The sequence below is a fragment of the Sminthopsis crassicaudata genome, chromosome 2 (assembly GCF_048593235.1).
Source record: "Sminthopsis crassicaudata isolate SCR6 chromosome 2, ASM4859323v1, whole genome shotgun sequence".
Classification (NCBI taxonomy): domain Eukaryota; kingdom Metazoa; phylum Chordata; class Mammalia; order Dasyuromorphia; family Dasyuridae; genus Sminthopsis; species Sminthopsis crassicaudata.
The window spans coordinates 219,315,385-219,325,681 of record NC_133618.1 but is presented as its reverse complement, the minus strand read 5'-3'; positions in this window follow the sequence as shown (position 1 = coordinate 219,325,681).

Genomic DNA, 10,297 nt, shown 5'->3' with positions numbered 1-10,297 from the left:
GACAGACTTTGTTTTCCTTTTTAGGGACCTATGGATTTTTTTTTTACTTTTTATAAATATAACTTCCTGTCATTATTTATAACAATGATTTTAAAAACATTATTCAGATTTCTTTGTCTTTTAAAAAAAGTTCTAGAATATTAGTAATTGCAAAATCAATGACTTTTAAGCAAACCTTCACAATTATTACTTGAATCTTCATGCTTTCTAGTTCTTTTTGATAGTTCAGTGATTTTCTTAGCCTCTTAATTATATTAATATGCATTTTGATCCTCTCTCATAAACATTGTGATACCTATTTCTTTTGGCTTTTGTAGTTTTTTGTCTATTTATTGGTTGCCTACAAATTTATTTCCTTCTAATTTTGCACATTTAATTAAAATTTAATTCTTTTTATGATTTTCATTTTTTGCAATATTAATTATTGGATTAGTTTATTTAGCATGTAATTAGTCCATTTTGGATTATTTCTTGGAATGTATTATAATTCTTTTTTTGCTATCTGTTTCTTCTAGTTTTTTAATAAAATATCACACTTATCTGAATCAGAACCTTTTCACTTTGCTTATTTTCATATTGCTTTGAAATTCTCCTCTGCTACCTTGATAGAAAAAAGACCCTGTCAGAATTTATATATTTATCCATTCTCCGCAGAAACATTGGACTTAACCATATCAATATGATGTGAGGACTTACAATGAATACTTGGGAAGATGAAGATAGGAATAGGGGCTGCACCTCACATACAGATGCAAAAATCTGAGCTGGAGTTATAATTTGATGATAAATGACCTGGATTGAAATCATACCTTTGTTATTTTTTACTTGTGTGACCAGCAAGGTACAGTATTAAGAATCCTTGCTCTGGAATCAGGGACTTTAGGTTTAAATCCTGTTTTTGAGGCTTGCTAGTTTTGTGACCTGGGACAAATCACTTAATGTTCCTGAGGCTATAGCTTTTACTTCTCAAATGAGAATGTTGTACCAATTGATCTCTAAGATTCCTTATAGATATAATCCCCATAATTCAAAGCTTGTCAGGGCTTGAATTCTGCATTGGTGGAAGGAGTATTTGTATTCAAGAACTGATTTTCAAGATAAGGATAGTTCATCTAAGATATTTTAACATTTGATATTTTAACTTCCGAAAAAAAAATAGGCCAATATTATGATGTGATAACTGTTCTGGGAGCACCTTCATTCTTGATACTTTTATTTCTTGTATTTTCTCTTTAAGATTATCTTCAACATATCCTGTATTTTTCATTTTTTATCCCTGAATCCTTGATTTTATGTACTTGCTTGAATGAGATTCCCCTCCCCATTAGATTGTGAGCTCTTTTAGAACAAAGACTATTTTTGCTTTTCTCTACATCCCCAGTATTTAGCACACTGGGCAAAGAGTAGGGATTTAATAAATACTTGTTGACTTGACATTGCTAAAGGAATCTCTGTCTTTGGGTTTATTTTGTTTTGTGTTTTTCTCTGGGAATAATTGGATGATCCTGATGAGGACATTTCAAATATTGAAGAAAATCTTACACATTCAAAATAATTGGGTGCATGAGTACCTTTTTGGAGCCAATTAATATCAGGAGAAATTTCCTGTACTCAAGAGGATAACCACTGTGAATAAGGGGATACCATGTTAAGGAAGGATTGACCAAAATACATTGCCATTGTCTAATCCATTTCATGTTGTGATTCTTGATCTCATCAACTATGATGCGCAAAGGCAATGACATTATGGCCCATAATATTTCTAAGAGTAGTATCAGATCCTAATTTCAATCTGACTCATAGCACTTGTGCCTTCTTGCTGGGCATAGAAGAACTTTGCTAGTGTCAGCTCACAGAAATGCTTTGCATTATTGAAGTATGATAGAGTTGAGAGTAGACATAGTTAAGGGTGGGCAGATGGTGCAGAGCCAGATGCCAGAGTATCCTGTCCCTAACACAATGAGATAATGGTAGTATCAGAGATAGTGCTCATCTCTAGATCTTGGAACAAGGAGGTAGCAAGTGGCCTTGGTAAAGTAGACAGAAGCTCAGTCCTTAGAGGTAGTGACCTAAAGTCAAAGGGAAGGAACATGGAACCCAGCAGTAGTGGTTAGAGGGCATTGGGCATAAATGAGTACCCCAGTGGTAATAGACAACAGTGTTTACCTGAGCATAAGAGACGATTTCAATGGATGGTACAATGGCTTTTGGGGATTATTACAATCTGGCAGCAGCTGAGTGTGTACCAGCTTGTATAGTGGCAAAAGGCAACCCAGTACTTGCTGTAGTAAAATGGATTAGCTCTTTTACACTGCTGCCAATACAATACCCAGTATTTTACAACTCCTCTTAGAGGGCTTAGGGTCTAGGGGAGATATTGTGAGATAGCTTGCTTTATGGAAAAAAAAGGAGGAGATGAAAGTACCTATTCAGTTTCCACAGAAGAAGGGACACTATATATCAGAGTCTTTTCATGGGCTAAAAATGTGTTTCTCATTTCTATGGAGCTGACATAGAGGAGGAACTCTTGACTAAAGTTTTAGATATCATGAAGAGGGTGACAACGTAGGGTAATTCTCCCTGATATGTGATGAGGATTGGCAAATATGTAGACAGTCATTTTTTTCCCTTATTGTCTTGATGTTCTTGGTGCTACTATTGCTTGTAGTAAAACATAAATATTTGGCATGAAATGATCTCTTGGATTTGATTGTTTAGACCTGGAACTTAGTTCTTCCAAAAAATTTTTTTTTAAGGAGGAAAAAATCCTCAGTTTTCTAGTTTTTGTTCTCCCATATTCAGTCATTATCTTCAGGTTAGGGACACTGGTACATTATTGTTTTTGTTTTGATTTGTTTCTATCTTAGTTTTTCTTTTCCCTCCTTAATGTTGCTTAAATCAGGATACATGAACAGTCATAGCCATAAAATCATTTAAGTGATATAAAGTCTCTTTATCATAAGAAAAGGGCTTTATCATAAGGGATGAATTGTGATAGGATTGATATTTTAACCCTCACCCTCATGAAACTTAGGCTAGTATATTTTTTTCCTAAAAAATATTGATAATCATCCCTGAGACTTGATTGGCTCAGGAGACTAAAGGTCTAATGATGTCACAAATTTGAGTATAAGGAATCTTAAGGAGTTTGAGGCACCTGCTTGTCTGGCAAGGGTGATGAAGATTTCACTCAGCTGAATAAACTTGGAATTTCCTTCTCTATTATACTTAAGTAACTTTCCTTTTGTTTATTGTTCAGTAATATGTCAGTGTTTTATTTTAATACAATATTGAATAAAGACTGCCAGGGGGCCAACCTGATTTGGACCAGATACAGAAAAAAAACCCCACCAAGACTAAATAAATAGAGGAATAGCAGATAGAAATATGGGGCTATGGCTCACTGGCCTCTTTTTTTCCATTTTGGATGCCATATTTTAGAAAGAACATTGAAAATTGAGAAAGCTTATGGAGGAGATAATTCATTGTGATGATGAGTCAAAATTACATCATGAAACTATAACAATATTGGAGATGAAACATGATGATTACCTTTAAGAATTTAATGAGCTTTTACACACAGTAGAGGGATGAGACTTCTTTTGATTGTCTCTAGACAAAGGATTTGGAAAGAAATAGGTAGAAAATGCAAAGAGGCATTTACCTTGATATAAGAGGAAAATAAAAAGACAAACAACTTCCTAGTAATTATAGCTATTACAGAGTGAAATTGGCTATTTGTGAAGGAAGCATGTTCCCCTTCACTGAAACTTTTCATATGAAGGTTGGACAGGTACTTTTTAGCTACATTTTCAGAGAGGATTATTATTCAGGGATGGATCAGACTGAATAGTCTCTGAAACTTTTAGATCCAGTGACCTCATATGAAATTTCATATCCGACTCAATGCTTATTAACAAAGCTTTTGTGTCATCCTTCCCCAAAAGTTACTCAAACATTAGTCCTGGATGATTAACCTTTATTATGATGCCATTGGCATTCATCAATATAGTCCTGCTAATGTCCAATTCAACTCATTAAGAGAATTGGGGGAGGGGGTCCTTCATTGTTCTATCAATGATCATTCAGCTATTCATTCACCATATCCTCCTATTTCCTCTGGGTTCCTTCCTCAATCAGAAATACTGATTCTGATCTACAGTAAGGAGGCATCCCAAGGTCCTAAATCCTTTAGATACTGACCTAGGTAGTCAAAATCCTTGGCAATTCTTTCAGTTTTCTTTCTGGTCATATGTTATTTCTTCACACATGAATTATCAGAAGTAGATGGTAGTTGTCATGCTTGGCAAGTCTCTGGAGACTATCTCAAATCTTGGAATGCCCACCCTGGAAAGGCAGCAAGAATCTCTCCCTGTTTTTCCAATATTAGATTGACATATGGCTATCTCAGTATCTCTTAGCAGGGAGTCACTTACCACAGAATATGTCTTCTTACTGGAGGTGTAACAGATGTCCTTGTTCTTGGTAGCATCTGAATTTATTCATCTATGTCCCTTTAGAAGCTGCTTCCTTCTTAGAGGATCCATCTCCATCCTTTATAGAACTTTAGACATATTCTCTAGATTGTTGCTCAAAATTAGCTCTTCTCCCCTTTCTCTCTGTTACATTATTCACATGCACATTTTATACTCCCTGATATCCTTGGGGAACAAAGAGCAATTTCCTCAACCCTTTCATCTTAATATCCAGTGAGACAGTCAGTGTGGACTTATTACATAAAGAGGTCACTCATTATGGTAGAAATACTAATGTGGCACACTTCCAGGTTATTAGAAAAAAGTTTCTTTCCTTCTATCTTTGTTGTAGTTGATACCTTATATTATTTGGGAGTTTCTCAGGTTGTTCCCATGTGTTTTGATGGCCTTTATTCACATTGTTCAGAAGCACCAAATTTTTATTATACCTTTTCCCCTTAAATATCATTTTATCAAGTTTCTACTTTCTTATCTAATCTAATGATCCAGGTGATTTTGTAGATTTACAACAAGGATATCACATATCTTCTGGGTTATTCTCTTCATTCAAAACAACAATTACTATAATGAAAACTAAATAAAAATTCTGAATTTTACCAACACCAAATAAAACGAGCATTTCCATATATATATAGTAGATTAAAAAAGAGCATTGGACAAGGAACCGAAATTTTTTATAACATAATAGTTTTCCTTTCTTTAAAAATTGAATGAATTCAATATGTTCCTTTCAAAAGCATCCTGCTGATTCATATTTTTTTTCCTAATCTCTCTTGTCCTGGACATATTTTTAAAAATGATTTGTAGATCCAATTTTCTTTTGTTTTTTTCTTTAGCTACTATAGTCCTTGATTGTTTTTTCTTCCCCATCTTCTTGTCCCCATCTAAATTAAAAAGAAAAGGGAAAAAAAAGTTGTTTTTATAAACCAATACTCAAGGGCAAACAAAACAAATTTTATATTGGTCATATCCAAAAATATATTTTTTATTTTGCATCTTGAGGTAATCATTTCTCTTTGAAAAAAGGGGGTAGGAGGTACTTTCTTTGTTATTGGTCTTCTAGAATCATGTCACCCAACATATATTTCACAGATTAAAAAGTTGAGACCAAAAGGATATGAACAGACAATTTTCAGACGAAGAAATTGAAACTATTTCTAGCCACATGAAAAGATGTTCCAAATCATTATTAATCAGAGAAATGCAAGTTCAGACAACTCTGAGATACCACTACACACCTGTCAGATTGGCTAGAATGACAGGGAAAGATAATGCGCAATGTTGGAGGGAATGTGGGAAAATTGGGACACTGATACATTGTTGATGGAATTGTGAATACTTCCAGCCATTTTGGAGAGCGATTTGGAACTATGCTCAAAGAGTTATCAAAATGTGCATATCCTTTGATCCAGCAGTATTACTACTGGGATTGTATCCCAAAGAGATTTTAAGGAAGGGAAAGGGACCTATAGGTGCAAGAATGTTTGGCAGCCCTCTTTGCAGTGGCCAGAAGCTGGAAACTAAGTGGATGTCCCTCAATTGGAGAGTAGATGAATAAATTGTGATATATGAATATTATGGAATAATGACCAGCAGGATGTTCAGAAAGGGCTAGAGAAACTTACATGAATTGATGCTAAGTGAATGAGCAGGACCAGAAGATCATTATATACTTCAACAACAATACTATATTATGATCAATTCTGATGGACGTGGCCATCTTCAACAGTGAGAGAACCAAATCAGTTCCAATAGAGCAGTAATGAATTTAACTAGCTATACCCAGCGAAAGAACTCTGGGAGATGACTATGAACCACTATATAGAATTCCCAATCCCTCTATTTTTGTCTGCCTTTTTGATTTCCTTCACAGGCTAATTTTACACTGTTTCAAAGTCCAATTCTTTTTTGTACAGCAAAATGACTGTTTGGACATGTATACATATATTGTATTTAATTTACACTTTAACATATTTAACATGTATTGGTCAACCTGCCATCAGTGGAAGGGGTGGGGGAAAGGAGGGGGAAAGTTGGAACAAAAGGTTTTGCAATTGTCAATGCTGAAAAATTACTCATGCATATATCTTGTTAATAAAAAGCTATAAAAAATTGAGACCAAAGAACATAATTGATTTGCATGAGGTGACATAGTTGTCTAATAACAGAACCAATATGTAAATCCAGGTCTGTGAGTCCAAACATAGTGCACCGATTTACAGATTTCTCTAGGGGTCTAAGTTTTATAATGTTAGATATCATCAGCATCTTTAAGAAATTATTTTTAAAAATTCCAAGGCTGCTTACCGCCTCTGAGGGCATTTTCTTTTCTTTGTCTGTCTATTCATAGAGTTGTCAAAAATTGGAAATCAAAGACATTCTGGGTATGAGATGGCATCCACAAAAACAAAGAATAGGGAAATATCCGTGCATATGCTCACTTGTGACATCAGCTTGTTTGATCAATAATAGCAGACTTGAAGTGACAGATTCAAGTGAATCAAAACTGTCATGCATACAATCCCAGTGTGTTTGCTTAATCTCCCTTCTTGATTTCTCATTTTGAAAGTGTTTTTTATTGTTCTTTGATATCTTAAAGTTTCTCAATATTAATAATAACTTTACAGAAGTGAAAAGATTATACTTAATTAACTATGTCATCCTAAGGTCATATATTCAATAAGTAGTTGGAAGAACAAGTTTGTTTGAATGGTAAAGCTCATGACAAGGACTAATAATATAAGATAAAGGTTAAAAAATATTAAAGAAGGGACATATATGGAGGACCTTGAATATTAGAGAAGGAGTTTGGATTTTATCCTGTAGGCAGTGGGGATTTACTGAAGGATTTTGAGTAGAGGGGTGACACTAAGGGACATACTTTAGAGACACTACTTTGACCACACTGTTAAGGATTAGATGGAGTAAGAATATCAAAAGTGAGATAAGAAGCTAGGAGGCTTTCTTAACAGTCCAGGGAAGGGGGTAGCTAGGTGGTGCAGTGGATAGAGCACCAGCCTTGAATTCAGGAGGACCTGAGTTCAAATCTGGTCTCAGACACTTAACACTTCCTAGCTGTGTGACCCTGGGCAAGTCACTTAGCCCCAGCCTCAGGGAAAAAATAGTCCAGGGAAGAGATAATGTTATGAACTAAAAGTGATATGAATAGGAAAGGCATTAGATGGATTAGAAGGAGAAATATTGGTGTAGAAATTGAATAAATAGGATTTATTGCTGATTGGATAAAGAGAATTAGAGAATTATAAAGTAGAATATTCTACTTTACTCTATGACCATATCATGAGTATGGTTAGGAGTGGAGACCATGTCTTATTCTTCACATCCCCAGAATGTTACACAGTATTGCCTTATGAATATAAGCCTAAAATGTATTATTCATCTCTGATTCCTCCACTCATTCACCAGAATAGGGCTTTAAAATTTATTTAATTGAATGAGGTGATTCAGGTCTATTCCAATATACTTGTGATGGAGAGAGCCATCTGCAGCCTGAGAGAGGACTATGGGGATTGTCAAATGTGGAGTGCAACATAGTATTTCCACCTTTTTTTGTTATTGCTTGCTTTTTTTTCTTCCTCATTTTCTCCTCTTTTGATCTGATTTTTCTTGTACAGCATGATAAATGTGGAAATATGTTTGGACAAATTACACATGTTTAACCTACATTGGATTACTCGCTGTCTAGAGGAGGAGGATGGGAGGAAAAGAGGGAGAAAAATTTGGAACACAAGGTTTTGCAAAGGTGAATGTTGAAAATTATCTTTGCATGTATTTTGAAAAATAAAAAAGCTATTATAAAAAAGGGAAAAAAGATTAATGTAATTGTAATTTGATCATCTATTTCATCTTCTACTTTCAAAGCATAATTCTATTCTTCCCAAAAGCCATATTCTAGCCAATTATCTTTCCACATGCACAAGACACTATACCCTGGAAGTCTTATTCCTTTTAACCACTGTGGGGGCCTCTCCTGGAACTGTCTTGATTTGTAGGCCCCTAGTTATATTTCACTTATTTCTTATTATTTTGCCATATCACCAATATCACCAATAAATATTTATTCATCATTTACTTTGTGCCAAAGAAAATGTTAAGCACTGAGGATACACAGAAAGGTAAAAGATAGTCCTTTCTGTCATGGAGTTCAAAATTTATTTGGAAAGACATAGGGATAACTTTGTACAAGCAAGCTAAAAATTTCTAGTAAGCAGGGATTGCCTTTGATTTTTGTATTTGTATTCTAGCAATTAGTATGGTGGTTAGTAACTTGTAAGTTTTTAATAAATGTGTTATCATTTATTTAAGATGAAATTTGACTCATGAACCTAATCACCACTTATAATATTACTACAAATGAATTAATTCCAAGTTCCCAATAACTAGAATGTTGTTAGGCAATTTTGGAACACAACACATCTGTAAGTATGTGACAGTCAGAATTCATAATCAATAGATTCATTAATTAATGTACATATTGGGTGCTAGTCCACTAACAATGCCACACTAATTATTCCATAAAAGTGCTCCCTCATATGATTATACTGAGAGAGTTGTAAGATAAAAATAAATAAATTAGACCTCATTGAACTAGACTTGTGGATTGGAGCTCCTACATTTCTGCAGCAAGATCTATTAGTCGAGTGCCAATTTTTACATGAAGCTTTCACTCCACTCTATCCCACAGAACTTACACATACCTCTTCCTTCTAGTTATTAGGGATTTAACTGTTTTGTATTCACACATATCAACATTTATATTTATAACTATATCTATTTATGTATCTATTTACCTATCTACATGTATATGTTATTTCTGCTGATGGAATATAAACTCTTTGAAAACAAGAGCTATTCCATTTATTTTTCTTGGTATCTGAAAGCATCTACTAGACTATGATCAGTGTTCAGTATATATTTTTGTTTGATTGGATCATTGTGAATTTAATATGGAAAGTTCAAAATAACTTTAACATGAAAATTCAAAAAAATAATCTATCAAACTAAGTTTTTTTTCAGTTATTATCAAAGTCCTTTTGACACAGACCTTTTTAAATCCTTTCACAAGTTTATTTTTTAAGTAAATAAACTAAATGTTTTAACATCCTATTGTGTTCCAAGGAATAAAATAATCTATTTTTTTCAGGTGTTCTCTCAAAATTCACACATAAAAGCACAAATAAATGAACAAAGTTCATCCACTAGGACACAGGGCAGGCGTCATCTCTCCATGATTCCTTGGAAGACACACATTTCCTCTTAGAGTCTTATTCATAATTTAACTTAAAGATAAGAGATCCATAGTTCCTCTTCAGACCTCTTCTCTCCAAAACTCCAGTGAGAGGTTCATAGGCACTCAGGGTACAGGTTGGAATCAGTTCTTACTGTTTATCTTGAGTTATGTGAAAGGAAACTATGCCATTTCTTAGGAGAAATCACAACATGCCTGTTCAAGCATGATTTGTGGAAAATAGTTATAGAATCAGTCATGCTCAAGAAAAGGGTGATGTGGATATTATCAGTGCTGTAAGGCCTTGGTTTTTTTCTTCCAATATATTAACCAAAATGAGAAAGCTTCAGAACAATCATCGTGCAAAAGAAACATTTGCCAATGTTATGTTATAATTAAGAGTCTGAGAGGTGGAAAAGATCTCAGTGGCTGTCTAAATGCCTATACCCTGTATCCAAACAGGAATCTCCTCTATAACATCCCCAACAGGTTCTCCAACTTCTGGGTGCATATCTACAGTGACAAGGAATATACTGTTTGAGGCAAACCATTT